We start from the raw sequence: 25200 nt of genomic DNA, 5'->3' as shown, positions 1-25200 counted from the left end.
TTCTTAAATAATCTGCAAGTTTTATTTAGCATATATGCGACTGATTTCCACACTGTGGATTCTGACTTGGATTCGTCTGTAGGTTCAGGAAGATGACAATGCACACTCTGCCTTCCCTGAGCCCCCCACAGCAGCTGAGCACTGCTCCGTGCGCTCAGATCATCAGGAGCTGGATTACACGTGCCCGCATGGACTGGAACTGCTCTGCTGCAGATTCAGGAGACGATGGCAGAGAGGGGCTGGCCGAGGCGTCGTCCCAATTCCATTTCTGTGTGACGAGAAGCGGTTTGTTCCCAACAGCTGCAACAATCCCCAGCTCCCATCCGTGGTGAGTACCGATGGCACGCAAATGGCAGCCTGAGGAAATCGTGTTCTGGGCTCTAAGTGGTCAGGACAGGGTCTGATTTTCTGTTTTGTATCTGTATGATGATTAGTACAACAGGGCTCTGATGGTTGACGTGGCAACACAGAATTAAAAACCCCTCGATAGGATTACATCGACTTCTAGGAAAAGACAAAAGCTTAGGACCCTTCCGAAATCTACTTTTAATCCAAAGCACGGGGATTGTCAGCATGCTGCACCTTCCAGCTTTTCAAAGCAGCTTACCTCTGAAGACCAGGAAACATTGATTTCTACAGAAACAATGGGCAACCCCCAGGCTAACCTCAGCACCACTGTTTAATAGGGGACCTGCCAGCGTGCCAGTCCAGCTTCAAGTGTGCTTTACTTCAGTCTAACATCCCCACAAAATTCTTCTCACATCTTCCAACCCTGAAATCTTATTTTCCCCTAAAGCTTCTCTTCATTAGCAACTTCCAAGTAACATGGTATTTTTACAACATTCAAAAACGTCATGCTGGACTGTGCTACAGAGTAATCTGCAAATATAAGCTTAGCAAAGTTTGAATTGCCTTGTCCAGAGAAAAAACCTACAAGTGAACACCTACACCTGCCTACAAAGAGCTAACAAGCCCCTGGCAGCTGCCAGCATCAAAGCACAGCGGATGTTTCTAATACAGGGTAAGGATAACAATATCACCTCCTGTTCTCTCCAGCTTCTTTTCCCTGCAGTCGTATTTTGCTTCTTAGGATTTTTTTAGCCTCTGCATCTTCTTGGACAGCACCGAGCCCGACGACAAGGAGACGAGAGTCTTTCCCTGCCGGACGGAGAGAACCAGGAAAACAGTTAAAATAAGAACAGGGCAGTTTGAAATTCATACTTGCAACGAGAAGCAGCGCCTAACCAACAGAACTAAAGTAAACAAAGCATGATACCTGCCTGGGGACAGAAGACTTATAAACTCTCCAGGATTTACAATTCTAGCGACCAACCCCTTCAGGACAGCAGCCAAGTGTCCCATGGGGTGGTGCTGCACCAAAGAACCATCTGAGAGGTTCCAAAGAGTGAAATGCACAATATTTTGCAAAGACAAAACATCTTGCAAAATAACAAAAATACAATAGATGTAAACCACAGGGCAAGAGTACAAGTGTTACCTTTGGGAGCTGGAACCATCCAGGTGAGCACCTGATAACTGGATCCTCACCAGAGTTTGAACCCTTCAGGACACAGAAGGGTTTTCCCCAGGAATTTCACAGACTGAGTTTGGATAGAAGCGCGCTCGCCGGGTCCTCAGAAACGTCGCCCATTCTCCAGGTGTCTGGAGAGAACTGCAAATGGCTCTCACGCAGTTTGAGCTAGTTCTGTAAGGTTTCAGGGGGAATTTCACCAGATGCAACCAAATTGGGCAACTCCCAGTGGGACAGAAGGAACCCAAAGCTTGGGTGAGCAGAGCTGCAGCAAATACTGAGGAAACAAACAAAACAGCATCAAAAATAATAAACCATCCTTCTTTTTTCTCTTGCTTTTGTTTTTTTCTTATTCAGATCAGCACAGCAATTAAAGAGAAGGTGAAAAACTCACCATTACTGAACATTTCATCACCTGTAAGCTGAGCATCCTTAGCATAGAGGAGTCCAAAGTTAAAATTCACCGATCCCTGGGAAATAAAACCAAATATCGTATGACAAACAGTCAAACAGCAGACATAAAAATTTGTTTCCTCTAAGGACTTTCAGGTACGTATGTATCTTTGCATTACACATGAGAACATACACTTTATACCATCACCTAATACATAATAATTTACCTTTAAATTTCGATAGTATAGCGTGAATGTTTTACTTAAACTGGTGATCTATTATTATTCAGTTGGTGCCTAAAGGTATTTCTGCTGTCACGTTCAAAAAAACATGAATTTTTTTTTTTACTGTAATGAGCAATTGATTTCAAAGTCATCACAAGCCCACCAAAACACAAAGCTCTGTTCACTGGACGGCTCTGTGAGCTAGAAGTAGTTAGGCTTCTACTTCCCTCTTGTTCTTCCAGAACCAATAAATCCTGTCAACAAAACCAGGATCTTTAGCCCACTGCTGTGAAAGATTCTACAAGGATGACGGTTTGATTTGTGCTTAGAAGTTTTGATTTGAAATGGCCAGACCAATGGATAAAGACAGTTTAAGTAGTATTACATTACTATTATTATGTCTATTATTATTTTTACTAGTACTACTACTATTATTATCACCTGCTACTGGAAGAAACAAACCAGTAGTACCTATACTTAATTACTTTTATTTCCAGAAAATAATAACGAAAAAGAACCAAACCAAAACAAGTCACTTCCTACCTTTTATATCAAGGGATGAAAAATTTCTCTTGGGCTCTTCTCCGATTTATCAAGACTCACAGCACTGAAAGGCAAACAAAACAGTGCTTTATAGAAGGCCAAGTGCACGTTTCAAGGCTGAGCCACCAACTGATTGCAGTGACAGCAGTTACAACACGAATCGTTCCCAGAGCCTCTGTTCCATGGAATGTTCTGTGGAACTGCCATTTCTTTCCCAAAATACTAACTTCCAACACTTCCTAAACGTATTTGGTATTTTAAAACAACAGAAGTTAGTGAGACTCTGTGTGGAGGTCAGGTTTAAATTTATTTCCTTCTAAAGCACAGAGCTCTGTTCCATCACCCTTCCCTTCGGCTCTACGCTGCATCATGGTGAGCATTTGAGGAGGGCTCAAGAACCAATTCTATTTCTCTCTTTTTCTAGCTCTCTCTATTCTTAAATAATTCCAGACAAGTCCAATGAAAAATGACAAGTTCAGCATCAAAGTCACACTTTTTCCCTTTGTCTGCTCAAGAACAGGCTCTAAATCCACTTATTGCTGCCTTCAACGGTTAAGACTTGCAAAACCATTTTTACATGTTTTACAGCTTTATCATACAACCCACAGAACGCAAGCTCTCAATTACAGGAAAAGGTAATTCACAGGCAAATATCTAAAGGGATCACTTACTTGTAAATACATACCTTGATAGAGATCGCACTGAGAACGTTTCTGTGGGACTCTAAGGGAGACATATTTTCTGGGTACCCTGGAAACAAGAAAAGCTAGGATATATTACAGGACATCCCCACTTTTTCTACATATTCAAATAGGATTTTTAATAAAAACAATTCAGTTAAAAAAAGAAGGAAGAAAACCAAGGTGATTTTACTCAGCTATATTTACTCCTGATTTAGAGAAAAAAAAAAGTCACGGGTGCTGCAAAGAAAAAAAAAGTGAACCATAAACGCCTACAGTAGAATTTTAAAACAAGTGCTTGGATAAAAGAATCTTATGGAACGTGAAGTAGAAAAAAGTGAAACCACTATCAGACCTGCCTCTTTTCTCACCACTGTACAAGAAAATCCTAAAAGCAGTATAAAGTCACTGCCTAAAACCGGTCGTGGGATGTAACCAAGAACAATTTAGGCATTTGCTAATCTAGACAGAAACCTTTTCTGGATGCTACTGTCAAATCACAAGTTTCGTCTTTCAGAAGCTCGACAATGCTGGAAAGCATTTTCCCTGGGGCTCGGGAGGGCAGGGGCGGAAGCGGGGATGAGTTTGCAGCTCGCACCTGGGCCATCCGAAGGATACAGCCCGCCGGCTCCCCGCGCTGGGCATTCTCCCGGCCATCTCTGGCTTCGCCGCTCAGCGCCGCTCCGTCCGTTTCCACGGCGGAAAGAGGCACGAGCACTAACGCGGGCAGCAGCCCCGTCACGCCGCCGATATCGCAGCGCTCCCTGCTCGCAACGCCCGACACGCGGCGGAGCCGCCTCCGCCCGCAGCACCGGCAGCAGCCCGAGGGAGACGGCTGCGGCTCGGGGGCTCCTCCTGCGCCTCCGCCAGCCCGAGGGCGGCCGCCCCACCGGGACCGCGGGAGCGCCCGGCGCCGCTCGCCCGGGGCGGCTCCTGCAGCTCCCGGCCCGCGGCAGCAAAGCACCGCCTCGCCCTCCGCCATCGGCGGGCGGCAGCGCCCCCGCCCCCGGCACCGCTGAGTGAGGCCGACGAACCGGGCGGACGCTCCTTCCGCGCTCCTCAGCTCCACGCGGGCGCCCACACGGAGCCTTCGCCCCTCCAGCGTCGCCGTCCCGCGCGGGAGAGGCGCCGGCAGCTGCCCGCGCACAGCCCCGCGCGGCCGCCTGGCACGCCAGCCACTCATGTGCTGCGTCAGCCGTTGCGTCACACGCCGCGCCGGCAGCACGGCCTGCCGGGAGTTGTAGTCTCGGGCTGACAGCCACGGCTCCGTCCCCCGCCACCGGGAGCTGCAGTCCCTCCCGGGCATCAAACGGCTCCTTCGCCCCAGGGCGGGGAAGGACCCGAGGCAGCACCGCTCCTCCCGAATGCCCTCTCTTTTTCCCTCCAACTCTTTTTTCTTTTTTCACTCTGGTTTTCAACCCTTCCCTTCCCTATTGCTCTCCTGCTTCCTTTCCTTTCCTTTCCTATCCCTTTCCCTTTCTTGTATTTCTCATCTTGGTTTATCTTTCTAGCTTTAGAATAAAAGAGCAGCAGTAGAAACTGTCAGGATACCTGGGAGTAAAAAAAAAAAAACTCCAAAACGAAAATGATTTAAAGAAAACTATTTATTCCCTGGGAGCCTTAAATTTTCTACTGCTGCACGTGACATAGAGCTTTTAATCCCTTCTGATAGATAGTTGATATTTGAGACTTACTTTATACAGCGCCCCCTGCCGTCTGTCCCGGCGCACTGCAGCCCCAGCGCTCCCTGTCGTCTGTCCCGGCGCACTGCAGCCACAGCGCCTCCTGCCGTCTGCACAGGCGCACTGCAGGCAGAGCGCTGCGGCGGCGTTCGGTCCTGTTGAATGAAACTCGGCTGAATTCGGCTCGGTTCGGCTCTTGGTCTAAACTCGTTTCAGTTCGGCTCTTCGGCCGAACTCGGCACGATTGGGCTAAACTCGGTCATATTCGGCACATTGTCTAAATGCGGCCAGTGTCGGCTACACTCGGCTATCATCGGCTCTTGGTGTAAACTCGGCTGTTTTCGGCCACACTCGGCTCTTCGGTGAAAGTCGGCTGTTTTCGGCTCCACTGGGCTCCTCGGGGAAACTCGGCTATTTCCGGCCACACTCGGCTCTTCGGAACTATTCGGCCCGGCTCGGCTCCCTCAGGGCAGGAAAGCGGCCGTGACAGGACCCCGGCACAGCGCGGCGTTTGACCCACATGCCTGTCACAAACCCGCCAAAATACGCTCGCCCGCGGCGCCGCTGAGACCACAGCGCCTCTCGGGTACATCTAAAACGCCACAAAAAATCCCACTGGGGCCGCGCCGGCTTCGGTCTTACACGCAGGCAGCCCTGATAGTCGGACTGGGGCCTTCAATTTACGCGCCATTTCTGCCCCCATCTCGAGAAGGTCAAGGAAAAGTCCGCGACACCCGCGACTCGCCACTCCCAAGATGGCGGCCTCTCGGCGCAGGGCTGCAGTACCGCGCTCTGCCCACAAAGCGGCAGCACTGCCGCCCGCCCCAGCCGGCAACAGGGGCGACCCCCAACAAAACCTGCTCTGAAATAAATGCCAAAAACCCGCCGCTTACCCGACATGACCCAAACAAGCCCCGTTGTTTTAAATTATATTTAAATACATTTGATATTTCTATTTTTCTTATTTATATTCACATGCATATTTATAGTGGACATGGATGCAGTATGTCATTTATACACTATATTATGTCTATTCCTTATACTATATTATGTCTATTCCTACTAATAATATTTATTTATCTTTTGTGGTTTTATAAATATCTTTATGTATTTATTCTATATTTATATTTTTTAAATTCTATTTCTATAACACTTTTATTATTTAAAATTAAAATCCCTTTCTAACTCAATACATACAAAAAACCCCTTTCTTTTACACTACATTGAAATATTTTTATAGTTATAGCTTGCATGACTATATTCAAATTTATATTTATAGTTTATATTGATGCATTACATTAATAACTATATATAATATGCACCTTATTCAAAACTATACGGGAATTAATTTTTAAATTGTTTACCATATCTACTGCTACAACTTCTTTTTCCTTATATTTCTAATTTTTATATAAATCTTTAATGTGTTTACTATATATTTCTATACTTCTATTTCTGCCTTTATATTATTTGTATTTGCAATTTTTATACTAACACCCCTGCTTTGGCAAAGAAAAAGCAAAACCATTCATTATTTTAAACTACCTAAATTTTTAAAAATATTTATATTTATCATAATATACAACAAATGATAGATATATATAGATAGATAGATCACATCCGTATTTATATCTATTTTATATCGATTTCCTAAAATATTTTTAATAAGATATATACAGTATTACTTGTATTATATACTGTATCAATTTATGTTATTTTACATTTACAATTTATTATTAAATTTTTTATATATCTGCATATAGGTGCAATACATTTATATTATTGTATTTTTGTTTGGGTCGTATTTACATTTATAGTCTCTATTCATATATCTATAAACATACACAATACTCTATTAAAATTAGAATAACTTATTGTAACATATAATGACTTAAGTTACATGTTAAATTTTAAAAATTGACCGAATATATAAAAATAAAATTGGCTCATTCCCATTGCTACACATCTATTTCTTTTGTTTCAATAGAGTTAGAGTCATAATTGTATATTTAAAATCCAATTCCGAAATGAAATGACAGAACAAACAGCACCAAATTCCCACCAATATCTTCCAAAAACATCAAGAAATCTCCAACAGCCAAACAAGTGTCAGCGAAAAACCAAAGAACACTCTTTTCAATATCAATTCTCATCACGACAGAAAAATGGAACCAAAATAAAAGAAAATCCTATAGAAACACACACAGCAAATTACAAAAAGTACTAAAAAAAAGTGAAACCAATCTACTTAACTCCAGACAGTGCCACTCACCCTGAACGTTACTAAAATTAAAAAAAAAAAAAATCTACCTCTACACTAACTCAAAGAATAAACAATCCTCTGTAAAAATAACTGTAAAAGCTGAACTAATTAACAAAATGGAAAAACATCTCGACCACTAAAAACTAAGAAATTAACTACCCAAATAAATAAATACTTTAAAAACCCACCATATAAATACCCATGTTCCCAAAAAAAACCCTGATAAACAATACTCAAATACATTAAAAGACAACAACAACAACAAAAGAAAATAAAGAAACCAACAACAAGAATAATACCAAAAAACAGATAAACCTAAATCTGCAACAAAAAAATTATTCCCAACTGAATAAACCCATAGTGCCTCAAGCTATCAAAATAAAAATACCACCTAGAAGCAAACACAAAGACTAAAGACAAACGTAACCATAAACAATGTCCCCCAAATTACCCGTAACCATAAAACATACACTACAATCGAACAAACCAAACAAATGAAAGCCCTGGAAGACGATAAACACACATGCAATTATCGAGATTAAAAACCCGCGGCTATGAACGACACGACGCTACCCCAAGCCCCCCAAAACAAACACTACACACTCACGCTAATAAAAGCCGCCGCAACAGAATTAAAATGCGAACCGCTGCTTCGCGCTACGACCCGTAAAAACCATTGCGCGCCCTTCTAAACATAATACCCTGGGAAAAAAAAAAAATCCGACTACAAAAGCCAATCCAAAACAAACCTTTACCATTGCTACCGGCACCGAGAACCGTGCCGCTCGGGAAGAACACCGCATCCCTTAGCGTACGCCCGCTGCAAACCGAACACAGCCACGCAATCAACGCCTCCAAAGCGCCTCCGAGCCGCGGCACCGCCGAACTTTGGGCGGCCGAACCCCGCGCTCGCTGCCGGCCCCGGACGGAGCGCGGCTCCCGGCAGGGAAGCGGCTCCTGCGGCGGCTGCTCCGGCACGCGGGGCCGGCGCCGTCCCGGGGAGCCCCGCCCGCTGCCCCTGCCCGGCGGGGCCGGCACCGGGCCCGGGGCTACCGGCGGCGCCCCGGCCCCGCGCCCGGAGCGGACGGAGCGGCCGGCACCGCCCCGGGCCGGCGCAGCAGCGCCCGCGCCGCCTCCGCCGCCCTCGGCCGGCCCGGCCCGGCTCCCCTCGGCTCGCACCGGCGCGGCTCCGCCACCGCCGCCCTCGGCCGGCCCGGCCGCGCCGAATCCCCCGTGCGCCCCGGCAGCTGCCCGGGCCGTGCCGGCAGCGCTCCCGAGCGGGAACGTTCCCGGCCGGGCCGCGGACACGAGGAGCGCCCCCCGATGCAGCGGCACAGCCCCATTGCAGCCCTGCAAACGCTGCCGGAGCTGCGGCTTCCCGCAACGCAACCCCGAAACCGACGCCGCAGGCGGGCTCACCTCACTTCAACAAGGGCAAAGAAATGTGTTCTCCCCTCCAATTTCACCCCCTACGACAGCAGAAAAGAAGGGGCGCTCCCCAAATGAAAGCCTTCGACTGATGGGAAAGGGCGATTTCGACCTCCGTTCAAACCCTTCAAAAGGAGGGACACCAGGGCTGCTCCCTCCATTTAAACCCGAGGGTGATGAAAATGGGGTGGGCTGCCTTCAAATCAAACCCAGAATACCACAAGAATACTTTTCCCATTCCCCTTAGAATAGAACGCAGGGATTCCCTGTCACCCCCGGGATACCCCTAACAGCCTGGAAAAGGCAGCTTTTCCCGCAATCAACACCCTTAAAACCACAAGTCAAGAGGGATCCCCTCAGTTCAAACGCAGACAAAAAGAGAAGAGGAGCTGCTTCCTTCTCCTTAATCCCTTTTGTCCTCATAAGCTCCATTTTTGTTCCTGGGGAACCGGGGAGGGACTGGCAAGATGAAATTGCAAAGGGGAAGGAGAAAATTCCCCGCTCCAAACCCACACGGGCTCACCTGTTCGGCTGCTGCTCCCCGGCACAAAGATTCGTCCCTCGGCGCCTCCTTTAAGCGATGCTCCGCGGATCCAGGCGCGGATCCAGGTGTCCCCCCGACCCTGTGGGAAGCTCCCGCAGCCCTTCCACGAGACAGCGCCGGCAGCGCCCCATAAACCCCTCCACTGAACAGCTCCATGCAAAAGGGAGCCGAGGCAAAGCCTCCCCCTAAAGCAGCCTGGCCCCGGCAGGAGCCGGCCCCTCCTCATCCTCGCACTCACACCTGGGCTGCTCCGAGCCCCCATCATCCTCGCACTCACACCTGGGCTGCTCCGAGCCCCCATCATCCTCACACTCACACCTGGGCTGCTCCGAGCCCCCATCATATATTTTTCATATTTCTATTCGCATTTATATATATAATTAATATTACTGTATAATATGAATTATATTGTATATTATATCTCTTCATGTTACTTACATAAATTTCTTTTTCTATTTCTTTTTAAATTCATAGTTTAGTATTACATCTTTATATATTTATTATATATTTCTGCATGCCGATTTACATTTCGATCGTACTTATATTATTAAAAATAAAGCCCCTGCCTCTAACCAAAGAAAAACCAAAGACACCCCTTTATTTAAACAACAGTTAAAATTTTTAAAATAATTTTGTTTGTCGTAATTCTATTCACATTTACATTTGTAATTTTCATGTATTATATTTATAGGTATTATATAGATTGGAGAGAATACCTTTTTATATAATAATAGATATATTCTTTTTACACAATATATTTCTTTTACTTATATTTACGTATACTAAATATTTATCGATATCAACATATATAGGATAGAATTGGATTTCTATTTTTATACTTTTTATGAAATCTCCAGCCTATACCCCAATAAAAGCCAAACAATCCCCAATTTATTTAAACTATATTTAAACATAAATCCTGTCACGGCTGCATTGCAGAGCAGCGCCCCAAGCTAATCTGACACTTGTTCATCTCCTGGACCTGAAACTGAACCCGCTCACCTTGATCGCACCTGGCAGAACCATTTCCGTACCTTTTTCTGGCATTACTTGGTTTTCTTCTTGAAATTTTTGTGGCCTTTATTGCCTCTTTTTCTTGCCTTGTTTCTTGGGGCTTTTATTCCCTTTTACCTTGATTTTTTTCTGGCATTTCTTGGGGTTTTTTCTTTGTTTCTTCTTGCCCATCTTGGGTTCTTTTCTGTTTTTTTTTTTTTTCTGGGCTTTTCTTGCCCATCTTTTTTTTTTTTTTTTTTTTTTTTTTTTTTTCTCCTGGGTTATTTCTTCTGTTTTTATTTCCTTGCCCTTCTTAGGGTTTTTTTTTTGGGTTTTTTTTTTTTTTTTTTCCTGGGCTTTTCTTTGCCCATTCTGGGTTTTTTTTTCTGCGTTTTTTCTTGCACATCTTGTTGTTGTTTTCTTTTTTTGTTGGTTTTTTTTTTGTTTGTTTCCCCTGTTTCTTTTTCTGTGGTATATCTGGGATTTTTCTTGCCCACCTTGGTTTTTCTTTTTTCTTTTGGGGGGGGGTTTCTCGCCCATCTCGAGTTTTTTTCGGTGGGTTTGTTTTTTGTTGTTCTTTTTTTCTTTCCTTTTTTTTTTTTTTTTTTTTTTTTCCTAGGTTTCTCCTTGCCCTCCTGGTTTTTGGTGTTTTTTTGTCTGCCTTCCTTCCTTCCTCCCTGTCCTTCCTTCTTTCTTCCTTTCAGTTCCTTTCCTTATTTTCTTTTTTTCCTTTTCTGTCTTTCTTTCTTTCCCTGTATGTCTAATCTTGGTTTTCCTTTCTAGCTTTAGAATAAAAAAGCAGCAGCAGTAACTTTCAGGCTACCTGGGAGTAAAAAAAAACCCAAAACGAAAATGATTTAAAGAAAACGATTTATTCCCTGGGAGCCTGAAATTTTCTGCTGCTGCACGTGTCATAGAGCTTTTATTCCTTCTTATAGATAGTTGATATTTGATACTTTATACAGCGCCCCCTGCCGTGTGCACCGGCGCACTGCAGGCACAGCGCCCCCTGTCGTCTGCACCGGCGCACTGCAGGCAGAGCGCTGCGGCGTCGTTCGGTTCTGTTTAATGAAACTCGGCTGAATTCGGCTTGGTTCGGCTCTTGGTCTAAAGTCGTTTCAGTTCGGCTCCTCGGCTGAACTCCGCACGGTTGGGCTAAACTCGGTCGTATTCGGCACATTGTCTAAATGCGGCCAGTGTCGGCTACACTCGGCTCTCGGTTCCAGTCGGCTATCATCGGCTCTTGGCGTAAACTCGGCTATTTTCGGCCGCACTGGGCTCTTCGGTTCAAGTCGGCTGTTTCCGGCCACACTCGGCTCTTCGGCTCTTCGGAACTATTCGGCCCGGCTCGGCTCCCTCAGGGCGGGAAAGCGGCCGTGACAGGACCCCGGCACAGCGAGGCATTTAACCCACATGCCTGTCACAAACCCGCCGAAATACGCCCGCCCGCGGCGCCGCTGAGCCCACAGCATGTCTCGGGTACACATGAAACGCCACAGAAAAATCCGTCGGGGCCGCCATGACGTCGGTATTCCGTGCAGGCAGTCCAGATGACACCCACCCGGTCCTCCACTTCCCCGCTCTTTTCGCCGCCCTGTTGAGAAGGTCAACCAAAAGTCCGCGACATCGGCCACGCGCCACTCCCAAGGTGGCGGCCTCTCGGCGCAGGGCTGCAGTACCGCGCTCTGCCCACAAGGCGGCAGCACTGCCGCCCGCCCCAGCCGGGGGCGCAGCGCGCCTCGGGGCTGCGGGCAGCGAAGGCGGCAAAAAACAACAGGGGCGACCCCCGCCGAAAACTGCTCTGAAATAAATGCCCCAAAACAACCGGGAAGAGGGAAAAAAGCCTCTGCCTGTAATCTAATAGGATAAAAGACAAAACAAAACAAAACAAAACACAAAAAGAAAAAAAAAAAAAAAAAAAAACAAACAACCAAAACCAAACCAATTTCTTTTAAGAAATATTTAAATATTTTTAAAAATATTTTTTCATATTAATAGTCACATTTCTATTTACAATGTATACTGATATACACTGTCCATTTATACATTTCTTTTTATAAATACATTTCTATTCCATATTGCATATATCCCTACAACTTAAATTTATTTGTATATTTTTATAAATATTTTTACATAATAAGTATATATTTCTTTTACGATTTTTACTTCTGTAACACTTGCATTATTTAAAATCAAACCTTTGCCTCCATCCACATTAAAGCCAAAAAGAACCCCTTTCTTCAAAACTGTACTTAAATATTTTTCAAAATTCTATTTTTCAGGTTCATATTCACATTTACATTTAAAATGTATACTTATGTATACTGTTATTTGAATTCTTCATTACATCTCTTCCTATTATTTCTATTTATTTATATTTTGTGTTTATATATATATCTTGATTGTATATCTCAATATTTAGAAATATTTAACAATAATATCTACATTCATATTATTTAAAATAAAAACCCTGCCTCTAACCAAGAAGAATAAAAAAACCCCCACCCTTTGTTTTAAACAATATTTAAATAGATTTTATCCTCATGTTCAATTTTTATATTCATATTTGCATTTATAATGTATATTAATGTATATTGCTTACTTATACATTTATCTTTACCAATGTCAATCTATAAATAAGTTTATATTCTATATTACGTCCGATGCGAGTAGGTATTTATATTTTTATTCATATTTTTATTCATATATTTTATAATGATTAAATATTTCTGCGTCAAGATTTTTACTTCTGGAACACTTATAATATTCAAAATAAAAACCCTGCCTCTACTTAAATAAAAGCCAAAACATTCCCTTTCTCTTAAACTATATTTACATATTTTTATATTTATATTCCCATTTATAATTTATATTGACATATGTTATTTATATTCTATACTACAACTCTTCATATTACTTACATATATTTATATTTATAGTCATACTTTAGCAATTTCTCTTTATATATTTATTATATATTTCTATCTTAAGATCCACATTTCTATATTACTTATATTATTTAAAATAAAACTCCTGCCTCTAACCAAATAAAAACCAAGGACACCCCTTTATTTGAACCAGATTTAAAATGCAGGAAGTAAATTTATTTTTCAAAATTATAATGATATTTATATGGATATTTTTATTTATTTTATTCATAGATATTATATATATTAGAGAGAATACCTTCTAATAGAAGCAGAGATATATAGTTTCTGTATTATATATATTTTTTTACTTATATTTATTTAAATTAAATATGTATAGATATTTGTATTTCTATATATATTTGTATATCTGAATTTATATTTTATTTCTATCATTTATTTTAAAACCCCAGCCTATAACCTAATAAAACCCCCCAATTTACTTTTACTCTATTTAAATATTTTTGTATTTACAATCTATATTTATATATCTTTGTGTATATATATATATATAAAAAATAGACTATCATTTACCGATATGATAATATGTTCCAATTATATACCATGTATTATAGTTTCATGTATGTATCTGTTATCTATATTTATGTTTACCACTCTAATTTTAGATTTATTTTTAAATGTATATTTATTTCTATTTTCATCCCTATATTAAACCATACAAGTTCACTAACCCGACACACCGGAGCCACAGCGATACCGTACCTTTGTCAGCGCCGGCACGCAGCACACGCCCGTCCCGTCGCAGCACATCAAACCAAACCTGTTTCTATCAGTCACGGAACAAACATCCCACAACGTCATTGAACCCTAACCAACACTCAAATAAACCTAACTGTAAATCAATTTTAAATCCCACTATAGAGTAGCCCAAAACCTCTGCACATGCTCATCATAAACTTCCTCCTAAACCAGTATCCCAAAAACCCCAAAAAACCTCAAATACACCTTGAAAATGACACAACTGCTAATAACAACAAACACCCGTTAAAAATTAAATCAAACCAACTCACTAGACTCAAAACTGTACAACTGACCCTGAACATTACTAAAAAATGTCCCCAAAGCTCTACCTTTATGCTCATGCACAAATAACAACCTATAATTTATACAAGTTATTTGAAAAAATTAAAAAAAATAATTAAAACCATGAAAATAAAAAATCTAAACTATTAAAATACTAAAAAATATCGCTACCTAAATTAAAAAACGTATTGCCTATAAAAACCCACCATATAAATGCCCCTGTCCCAAAAAATAAAAACAAAAAAAAAAAAACTATCGAACCAGAAAGAAATCACAACTTAGGAACACCAAAACCAGAGCGTTCAAGAAGTCACACCACATCCCTTATCATACACCAACTACAAACAACAGAAAACAATACAATGAATTCTTAAAAACCACCTTAAGACCACCACATTAAAAAACATTTCAAAAATTAAAAACTGCATCTAACAAAAGCCATCTAATAAATTCACACCCAAAACTCCAGCAGCCCAGCTGGCCCTACCAAAGCTCTATGTTTATACATACAGTAAACAAAACCAAAATCCCGGTAATACCCATCAGAAATCTATGAAAGAATCCTACTGAAATTAATCCTGCCTCAAATACAAACCAACCCATCCAGAAAGTCAGCTTCACTCAGAAAACAATTTACACAGAGTTAATAGTACCAAGAAATAAAACAATACACCATATACCACCAATGAATATCATAGCGAAGTAAAAAACAAACACTACATTTTTTCCTTTTTGTTTTTTAAACTAACTTCTTTTATTAGCTAGAACAAAAGCTTTTGCCAGGACTGTAACAACAACAACAACAACTTTTTTTTCTTCTCCTTCTGAAATGTCCCTTCCCACTCCCAAATTCCTTTCAACTCCTGAGTTTACATCCAAGCAAAAAAGCAAAATTCGTGCACTCGTGCGTCCGATGCTCCTGTCAGGTTCTCTCTTTCCCTCCACATCTTCTCACACTTTCAGTCCTCACGCTGTCCCGCCGTGATGAGTCTGACAGAAGAATTGGCACAAGTTAACAGAGCATTTCCCTCCCTCCCTGCCTCTGCTTTCCTCAGCGCATTTCAATCCATCCCAGGCCCGCAACGATGCACGCTCACCCCAAAGCTCACAGCAAGCACGCAGCAGCTCAGGCTCACTCGGCTCCGGGGCTCGGTGCCTTGGACAGCCGAGGAAACTTCTCATGAGCCTCCATTCCAATAAACTGGAATGCAAACTCACCCCCATCTCAGAGCCTCAGTGACCTCGGCCAGCGCCTTCCTCACTTCCCTGGGCCACAATGACTTGCAGGCACAAGGATGCAAAGCAGCTTTTTGTCTTTTCTCTGGAGTGCCAACGGGTCAAATATGTCGGCTTTGACATCACTGATTACCCTCTCTTTGAAGTCTCCCAAGGACACTTTTAAAGAAAAGACAGAAGACTGCTGGTACATCCACGTGGGATCAGGAGGAAAGCAGCGAGGATCCGAGGCCAGCGGCGCGGCCGGGCAGTGCCACGTCCCTGCCACCCTGTGACAAGGCACACGGCTGCAGAGCCCCAGAGCCTGCAGGCCCTGCAGCTGCCACACGGATGGACCTGGTTCCCTCCCCGGGTGCCCAGGGGGAAACCTGAGGGCAGGCGTCCTCCCCGAGGGTGCACCCGGAGCCCCGGGCAGGGACGGAGTCGCCGGCTGCTCTCTGGGGACGAGACCCTCCCTGCAGGCGACGCTGCCTCGTCCTCTCCCTCCCCGTGGGACAGGGACCTCCAGGCTCTGCGACCAGCCTCCTTCCGTCAGCATCCAGGTGCTGTGTCACAGCCACAGGGGTCAATTCGTGGTGAGTACCGATGGCACGCAAATGGCAGCCCGAGGAAATCGTCTTCTGGGCTCTAAGTGGTCGGGACAGGGTCTGATTTTCTGTTTTGTATCTGTATGATGATTAGTACAACAGGGCTCTGATGGATGACGTGGCAACACAGAATTAAAAACCCCTCGATAGGATTACATCGACTTCTAGGAAAAGACAAAAGCTTAGGACCCTTCCGAAATCTACTTTTAATCCAAAGCACGGGGCTTGTCAGCACGCTGGACCTTCCAGCTTTTCAAAGCAGCTTACCTCTGAAGACCAGGAAACATTGATTTCTACAGAAACAATGGGCAACCCCCAGGCTAACCTCAGCACTACTGTTTAATAGGGGACCTGCCAGCGTGCCAGTCCAGCTTCAAGTGTGCTTTACTTCAGTCTAACATCCCCACAAAATTCTTCTCACATCTTCCAACCCTGAAATCTTATTTTCCCCTAAAGCTTCTCTTCATTAGCAATTTCCAAGTAACATGGGATTTTTACAACATTCAAAAACGTCATGCTGGACTGTGCTACAGAGTAATCTGCAAATATAAGCTTAGCAAAGTTTGAATTGCCTTGTCCAGAGAAAAAACCTACAAGTGAACACCTACACCTGCCTACAAAGAGCTAACAAGCCCCTGGCAGCTGCCAGCACCAAAGCACAGCGGATGTTTCTAATACAGGGTAAGGATAACAAGATCACCTTCTGTTCTCTCCAGCTTCTTTTCCCTGCAGTCGTATTTTGCTTCTTAGGATTTTTTTAGTCTCTGCATCTTCTTGGACAGCACCGAGCCCGACGACAAGGAGACGAGAGTCTTTCCCTGCCGGACGGAGAGAACCAGGAAAACAGTTAAAGTAAGAACAGGGCAGTTTGAAATTCATACTTGCAACGAGAAGCAGCGCCTAACCAACAGAACTAAAGTAAACAAAGCATGATACCTGCCTGGGGACAGAAGACTTATAAACTCTCCAGGATTTACAATTCTAGCGACCAACCCCTTCAGGACAGCAGCCAAGTGTCCCATGGGGTGGTGCTGCACCAAAGAACCATCTGAGAGGTTCCAAAGAGTGAAATGCACAATATTTTGCAAAGACAAAACATCTTGCAAAATAACAAAAATACAATAGATGTAAACCACAGGGCAAGAGTACAAGTGTTACCTTTGGGAGCTGGAACCATCCAGGTGAGCACCTGATAACTGGATCCTCACCAGAGTTTGAACCCTTCAGGACACAGAAGGGTTTTCCCCAGGAATTTCACAGACTGAGTTTGGATAGAAGCGCGCTCGCCGGGTCCTCAGAAACGTCGCCCATTCTCCAGGTGTCTGGAGAGAACTGCAAATGGCTCTCACGCAGTTTGAGCTAGTTCTGTAAGGTCTCAGGGGGAATTTCACCAGATGCAACCAAATTGGGCAACTCCCAGTGGGACAGAAGGAACCCAAAGCTTGGGTGAGCAGAGCTGCAGCAAATACTGAGGAAACAAACAAAACAGCATCAAAAATAATAAACCATCCTTCTTTTTTCTCTTGCTTTTGTTTTTTCTCTTATTCAGATCAGCACAGCAATTAAAGAGAAGGTGAAAAACTCACCATTACTGAACATTTCATCACCTGTAAGCTGAGCATCCTTAGCATAGAGGAGTCCAAAGTTAAAATTCACCGATCCCTGGGAAAGAAAACCAAATATCGTATGATAAACAGTCAAACAGCAGACATAAAAATTTGTTTCCTCTAAGGACTTTCAGGTACGTATGTATCTTTGCATTACACATGAGAACATACACTTTATACCATCACCTAATACATAATAATTTACCTTTAAATTTCGATAGTATAGCATGAATGTTTTACTTAAATTGGTGATCTATTATTATTCAGTTGGTGCCTAAAGGTATTTCTGCTGTCACGTTCAAAAAAACATGAATTTTTTTTTTACTGTAATGAGCAATTGATTTCAAAGTCATCACAAGCCCACCAAAACACAAAGCTCTGTTCACTGGACGGCTCTGTGAGCTAGAAGTAGTTACGCTTCTACTTCCCTCTTGTTCTTCCAGAACCAATAAATCCTGTCAACAAAACCAGGATCTTTAGCCCACTGCTGTGAAAGATTCTACAAGGATGACGGTTTGATTTGTGTTTAGAAGTTTTGATTTGAAATGGCCAGACCAATGGATAAAGACAGTTTAAGTAGTATTACATTACTATTATTATTATTATGTCTATTATTATTTTTACTAGTACTACTACTATTATTATCACCTGCTACTGGAAGAAACCAGTAGTACCTATACTTAATTACTTTTATTTCCAGAAAATAATAAAGAAAAAGAAAAAGAAAAAGAACCAAACCAAAACAAGTCACTTCCTACCTTTTATATCAAGGGATGAAAAATTTCTCTTGGGCTCTTCTCCGATTTATCAAGACTCACAGCACTGAAAGGCAAACAAAACAGTGCTTTATAGAAGGCCAAGTGCACGTTTCAAGGCTGAGCCACCAACTGATTGCAGTGACAGCAGTTACAACACGAATCGTTCCCAGAGCCTCTGTTCCATGGAATGTTCTGTGGAACTGCCATTTCTTTCCCAAAATACTAACTTCCAACACTTCCTAAACGTATTTGGTATTTTAAAACAACAGAAGTTAGTGAGACTCTGTGTGGAGGTCAGGTTTAAATTTATTTCCTTCTAAAGCACAGAGCTCTGTTCCATCACCCTTCCCTTCGGCTCTACGCTGCATCATGGTGAGCATTTGAGGAGGGCTCAAGAACCAATTCTATTTCTCTCTTTTTCTAGCTCTCTCTATTCTTAAATAATTCCAGACAAGTCCAATGAAAAATGACAAGTTCAGCATCAAAGTCACACTTTTTCCCTTTGTCTGCTCAAGAACAGGCTCTAAATCCACTTATTGCTGCCTTCAACGGTTAAGACTTGCAAAACCATTTTTACATGTTTTACAGCTTTATCATACAACCCACAGAACGCAAGCTCTCAATTACAGGAAAAGGTAATTCACAGGCAAATATCTAAAGGGATCACTTACTTGTAAATACATACCTTGATAGAGATCGCACTGAGAACGTTTCTGTGGGACTCTAAGGGAGACATATTTTCTGGGTACCCTGGAAACAAGAAAAGCTAGGATATATTACAGGACATCCCCACTTTTTCTACATATTCAAATAGGATTTTTAATAAAAACAATTCAGTTAAAAAAAGAAGGAAGAAAACCAAGGTGATTTTACTCAGCTATATTTACTCCTGATTTAGAGAAAAAAAAAAGTCACGGGTGCTGCAAAGAAAAAAAAAGTGAACCATAAACGCCTACAGTAGAATTTTAAAACAAGTGCTTGGATAAAAGAATCTTATGGAACGTGAAGTAGAAAAAAGTGAAACCACTATCAGACCTGCCTCTTTTCTCACCACTGTACAAGAAAATCCTAAAAGCAGTATAAAGTCACTGCCTAAAACCGGTCGTGGGATGTAACCAAGAACAATTTAGGCATTTGCTAATCTAGACAGAAACCTTTTCTGGATGCTACTGTCAAATCACAAGTTTCGTCTTTCAGAAGCTCGACAATGCTGGAAAGCATTTTCCCTGGGGCTCGGGAGGGCAGGGGCGGAAGCGGGGATGAGTTTGCAGCTCGCACCTGGGCCATCCGAAGGATACAGCCCGCCGGCTCCCCGCGCTGGGCATTCTCCCGGCCATCTCTGGCTTCGCCGCTCAGCGCCGCTCCGTCCGTTTCCACGGCGGAAAGAGGCACGAGCACTAACGCGGGCAGCAGCCCCGTCACGCCGCCGATATCGCAGCGCTCCCTGCTCGCAACGCCCGACACGCGGCGGAGCCGCCTCCGCCCGCAGCACCGGCAGCAGCCCGAGGGAGACGGCTGCGGCTCGGGGGCTCCTCCTGCGCCTCCGCCAGCCCGAGGGCGGCCGCCCCACCGGGACCGCGGGAGCGCCCGGCGCCGCTCGCCCGGGGCGGCTCCTGCAGCTCCCGGCCCGCGGCAGCAAAGCACCGCCTCGCCCTCCGCCATCGGCGGGCGGCAGCGCCCCCGCCCCCGGCACCGCTGAGTGAGGCCGACGAACCGGGCGGACGCTCCTTCCGCGCTCCTCAGCTCCACGCGGGCGCCCACACGGAGCCTTCGCCCCTCCAGCGTCGCCGTCCCGCGCGGGAGAGGCGCCGGCAGCTGCCCGCGCACAGCCCCGCGCGGCCGCCTGGCACGCCAGCCACTCATGTGCTGCGTCAGCCGTTGCGTCACACGCCGCGCCGGCAGCACGGCCTGCCGGGAGTTGTAGTCTCGGGCTGACAGCCACGGCTCCGTCCCCCGCCACCGGGAGCTGCAGTCCCTCCCGGGCATCAAACGGCTCCTTCGCCCCAGGGCGGGGAAGGACCCGAGGCAGCACCGCTCCTCCCGAATGCCCTCTCTTTTTCCCTCCAACTCTTTTTTCTTTTTTCACTCTGGTTTTCAACCCTTCCCTTCCCTATTGCTCTCCTGCTTCCTTTCCTTTCCTTTCCTATCCCTTTCCCTTTCTTGTATTTCTCATCTTGGTTTATCTTTCTAGCTTTAGAATAAAAGAGCAGCAGTAGAAACTGTCAGGATACCTGGGAGTAAAAAAAAAAAACTCCAAAACGAAAATGATTTAAAGAAAACTATTTATTCCCTGGGAGCCTTAAATTTTCTACTGCTGTACGTGACATAGAGCTTTTAATCCCTTCTGATAGATAGTTGATATTTGATACTTATTTTATACAGCGCCCCCTGCCGTCTGTCCCGGCGCACTGCAGCCCCAGCGCTCCCTGTCGTCTGTCCCGGCGCACTGCAGCCACAGCGCCTCCTGCCGTCTGCACAGGCGCACTGCAGGCAGAGCGCTGCGGCGGCGTTCGGTTCTGTTGAATGAAACTCGGCTGAATTCGGCTCGGTTCGGCTCTTGGTCTAAACTCGTTTCAGTTCGGCTCCTCGGCCGAACTCGGCACGATTGGGCTAAACTCGGTCATATTCGGCACATTGTCTAAATGCGGCCAGTGTCGGCTACACTCGGCTATCATCGGCTCTTGGTGTAAACTCGGCTGTTTTCGGCCACACTCGGCTCTTCGGTGAAAGTCGGCTGTTTTCGGCTCCACAGGGCTCCTCGGGGAAACTCGGCTATTTCCGGCCACACTCGGCTCTTCGGCTCTTCGGAACTATTCGGCCCGGCTCGGCTCCCTCAGGGCGGGAAAGCGGCCGTGACAGGACCCCGGCACAGCGAGGCGTTTAACCCACATGCCTGTCACAAACCCGCCAAAATACGCTCGCCCGCGGCGCCGCTGAGACCACAGCGCCTTTCGGGTACATCTAAAACGCCACAAAAAATCCCACTGGGGCCGCGCCGGCTTCGGTCTTACACGCAGGCAGCCCTGATAGTCGGACTGAGGCCTTCAATTTACGCGCCATTTCTGCCCCCATCTCGAGAAGGTCAAGGAAAAGTCCGCGACACCCGCGACTCGCCGCTCCCAAGGTGGCGGCCTCTCGGCGCAGGGCTGCAGTACCGCGCTCTGCCCACAAGGCGGCAGCACTGCCGCCCGCCCCAGCCGGGGGCGCAGCGCGCCTCGGGGCTGCGGGCAGCGAAGGCGGCAAAAAACAACAGGGGCGACCCCCGCCGAAAACTGCTCTGAAATAAATGAGCCAAAAACCCGCCTCTTACCCGACATGACCCAAACAAGCCCCGTTGTTTTAAATTATATTTAAATACATTTGATATTTCTATTTTTCGTATTTATATTCACATGCATATTTATAGTGGACATGGATGCAGTATGTCATTTATACACTATATTATGACTATTCCTTATACTATATTATGTCTATTCCTACTAATAATATTTATTTATCTTTTGTGGTTTTATAAATATCTTTATGTATTGATTCTATATTTATATTTTTAAAATTCTATTTCTATAACACTTTTATTATTTAAAATTAAAATCCCTTTCTAACTCAATACATACAAAAAAACCTTTCTTTTACACTATATTGAAATATTTTTATAGTTATAGCTTGCATGACTATATTCAAATTTATATTTATAGTTTATATTGATGCATTACATTAATAACTATATATAATATGCACCTTATTCAAAACTATACGGGAATTAATTTTTAAATTGTTTACCATATCTACTGCTACAACTTCTTTTTCCTTATATTTCTAATTTTTATATAAATCTTTAATGTGTTTACTATATATTTCTATACTTCTATTTCTGCCTTTATATTATTTGTATTTGCAATTTTTATACTAACACCCCTGCTTTGGCAAAGAAAAAGCAAAACCATTCATTATTTTAAACTACCTAAATTTTTAAAAATATTTATATTTATCATAATATACAACAAATGATAGATATATATAGATAGATAGATCACATCCGTATTTATATCTATTTTATATCGATTTCCTAAAATATTTTTAATAAGATATATACAGTATTACTTGTATTATATACTGTATCAATTTATGTTATTTTACATTTACAATTTATTATTAAATTTTTTATATATCTGCATATAGGTGCAATACATTTATATTATTGTATTTTTGTTTGGGTCGTATTTACATTTATAGTCTCTATTCATATATCTATAAACATACATAATACTCTACTAAAATTAGAATAACTTATTGAAACATATAATGACTTAAGTTACATGTTAAATTTTAAAAATTGACCGAATATATAAAAATAAAATTGGCTCATTCCCATTGCTACACATCTATTTCTTTTGTTTCAATAGAGTTAGAGTCATAATTGTATATTTAAAATCCAATTCCGAAATGAAATGACAGAACAAACAGCACCAAATTCCCACCAATATCTTCCAAAAACATCAAGAAATCTCCAACAGCCAAACAAGTGTCAGCGAAAAAACAAAGAACACTCTTTACAATAACAATTCTCATCACGACAGAAAAATGGAACCAAAATAAAAGAAAATCCTATAGAAACACACACAGCAAATTACAAAAAGTACTTAAAAAAAGTCAAACCAATCTACTAAACTCAAGACAGTGCCACTCATCCTGAACGTTACTAAAAGTAAAAAAAAACCACCAAAATTCTACCTCTACACTAACTCAAAGAATAAACAATCCTCTGTAAAAATAACGTTAAAACCTGAACGAATTAACAAAACGGAAAAACATCTCAACCACTAAAAACTAAGAAATTAACTACCCAAATAAATAAATACTTTAAAAACCCACCATATAAATACCCATGTTCCCAAAAAAAACCCTGATAAACAATACTCAAATACATTAAAAGACAACAACAACAAAAGAAAATAAAGAAACCAACAACAAGAATAATACCAAAAAACAGATAAACTTAAATCTGCAACAAAAAAATTATTCCCAACTGAATAAACCCATAGTGCCTCAAGCTATCAAAATAAAAATACCACCTAGAAGCAAACACAAAGACTAAAGACAAACGTAACCATAAACAATGTCCCCCAAATTACCCGTAACCATAAAACATACACTACAATCGAACAAACCAAACAAATGAAAGCCCTGGAAGACGATAAACACACATGCAATTATCGAGATTAAAAACCCGCGGCTATGAACGACACGACGCTACCCCAAGCCCCCCAAAACAAACACTACACACTCACGCTAATAAAAGCCGCCGCAACAGAATTAAAATGCGAACCGCTGCTTCGCGCTACGACCCGTAAAAACCATTGCGCGCCCTTCTAAACATAATACCCTGGGAAAAAAAAAAAATCCGACTACAAAAGCCAATCCAAAACAAACCTTTACCATTGCTACCGGCACCGAGAACCGTGCCGCTCGGGAAGAACACCGCATCCCTTAGCGTACGCCCGCTGCAAACCGAACACAGCCACGCAATCAACGCCTCCAAAGCGCCTCCGAGCCGCGGCACCGCCGAGCTTTGAGCGGCCGAACCCCGCGCTCGCTGCCGGCCCCGGACGGAGCGCGGCTCCCGGCAGGGAAGCGGCTCCTGCGGCGGCTGCTCCGGCACGCGGGGCCGGCGCCGTCCCGGGGAGCCCCGCCCGCTGCCCCTGCCCGGCGGGGCCGGCACCGGGCCCGGGGCTACCGGCGGCGCCCCGGCCCCGCGCCCGGAGCGGACGGAGCGGCCGGCACCGCCCGGGCCGGCGCAGCAGCGCCCGCGCCGCCTCCGCCGCCCTCGGCCGGCCCGGCCCGGCTCCCCTCGGCTCGCACCGGCGCGGCTCCGCCACCGCCGCCCTCGGCCGGCCCGGCCGCGCCGAATCCCCCGTGCGCCCCGGCAGCCGCCCGGGCCGTGCCGGCAGCGCTCCCGAGCGGGAACGTTCCGGGCCGGGCCGCGGGCACGAGGAGCGCCCTCCGATGCAGCGGCACAGCCCCATTGCAGCCCTGCAAACGCTGCCGGAGCTGCGGCTCCCCGCAACGCAACCCCGAAACCGACGCCGCAGGCGGGGCGCACCTCACTTCAACAAGGGCAAAGAAATGTGTTCTCCCCTCCAATTTCACCCCCTAGGAGAGCAGAAAAGAAGGGGCGCTCCCCAAATGAAAGCCTTCGACTGATGGGAAAGGGCGATTTCGACCTCCGTTCAAACCCTTCAAAAGGAGGGACACCAGGGCTGCCCCCTCCATTTAAACCCGAGGGTGATGAAAATGTGGTGGCTGCCTTCAAATCAAACCCAGAATACCACAAGAATACTTTTCCCATTCCCCTTAGAATAGAACGCAGGGATTCCCTGTCACCCCCGGGATACCCCTAACAGCCTGGAAAAGGCAGCTTTTCCCGCAATCAACACCCTTAAAACCACAAGTCAAGAGGGATCCCCTCAGTTCAAACGCAGACAATAAAAGGAGCTGCTTCCTTCTCCTTAATCCCTTTTGTCTTCATAAGCTCCATTTTTGTTCCTGGGGAACCGGGGAGGGACCGGCAAGATGAAATTGCAAAGGGGAAGGAGAAAATTCCCCGCTCCAAACCCACACGGGCTCACCTGTTCGGCTGCTGCTCCCCGGCACAAAGATTCGTCCCTCGGCGCCTCCTTTAAGCGATGCTCCGCGGATCCAAGCGCGGATCCAGGTGTCCCCCCGACCCTGTGGGAAGCTCCCGCAGCCCTTCCACGAGACA

General features: G+C 44.5%; 1 long non-coding RNA gene across 1 annotated transcript; it reads right to left on the bottom strand.

The window, feature by feature from the left end:
* LOC132074733 (uncharacterized) lies at positions 1-25200 on the bottom strand. The gene is made up of 7 exons (XR_009418644.1): positions 25067-25200; positions 19126-19190; positions 18441-18504; positions 17662-17737; positions 17234-17543; positions 16776-16893; positions 1-446 (listed from the first exon to the last, which is right to left on the bottom strand). It is a non-coding gene; the product is annotated as an uncharacterized LOC132074733 (long non-coding RNA).

This window comes from Ammospiza nelsoni, chromosome 6 (assembly GCF_027579445.1).
Source record: "Ammospiza nelsoni isolate bAmmNel1 chromosome 6, bAmmNel1.pri, whole genome shotgun sequence".
In the NCBI taxonomy this organism is placed as follows: domain Eukaryota; kingdom Metazoa; phylum Chordata; class Aves; order Passeriformes; family Passerellidae; genus Ammospiza; species Ammospiza nelsoni.
Note: the sequence above shows the minus strand (reverse complement) of the source record. Positions and strands in the feature narration are given on the sequence as shown.